This window comes from Myotis davidii, unplaced genomic scaffold, assembly GCF_000327345.1.
Source record: "Myotis davidii unplaced genomic scaffold, ASM32734v1 scaffold148, whole genome shotgun sequence".
In the NCBI taxonomy this organism is placed as follows: domain Eukaryota; kingdom Metazoa; phylum Chordata; class Mammalia; order Chiroptera; family Vespertilionidae; genus Myotis; species Myotis davidii.
This window is the reverse complement of record NW_006299479.1, coordinates 4317687-4318079: the sequence shown is the minus strand read 5'-3', so window position 1 is coordinate 4318079 and position 393 is coordinate 4317687. Positions and strand designations below refer to the sequence as shown.

General features: G+C 66.2%; 1 protein-coding gene across 1 annotated transcript in view; it reads left to right on the top strand.

Moving 5' to 3' along the window:
* NRGN (neurogranin) overlaps positions 1-393 on the top strand; it is a 5868-nt gene that overhangs the window by 4485 nt on the left and 990 nt on the right. The window contains exon 3 of the mRNA XM_006775082.2: positions 97-116. The gene's annotated coding sequence lies outside the window, so the exon portion shown is untranslated. The remainder of the gene's footprint in view (positions 1-96; positions 117-393) is intronic.

The following is a 393-nucleotide window of genomic DNA, read 5'->3' as shown; positions in this document are numbered from 1 at the left end:
GGGGTTGGGGGGATGGGAGCTTAGGGCGCTGCGGACCCGAGAGCTCACCGATTTCTCTCTCCACTCCCCCCTACTGCCCCTCCTCCCCCGGCCCGAAGAACTGAGCACTTTCGAAGGTAACAGGACGAGCTGGAAGCGACGGGGTGGGAACCCGAGTGGGAGGGAGAAAAGGAGCGGGTCCCCATCCCTTCCCTCTGCCCGCCCTCGCCCCTCCCAGCGCCGGAAAACCCCCGCGGGGGTTTCTGATACCTCCCGACGCCCGAGGCTGCGGTGGGGACACACCTGAGCCAACAAAGATATGCAGTCACCCCGTGTGGCTACTTGATCACGGCCGGGGGCTCTGGCGCACAGTGGTGCGCGCACGTACCGGCCGCGGCTGGATTCAGATCAATG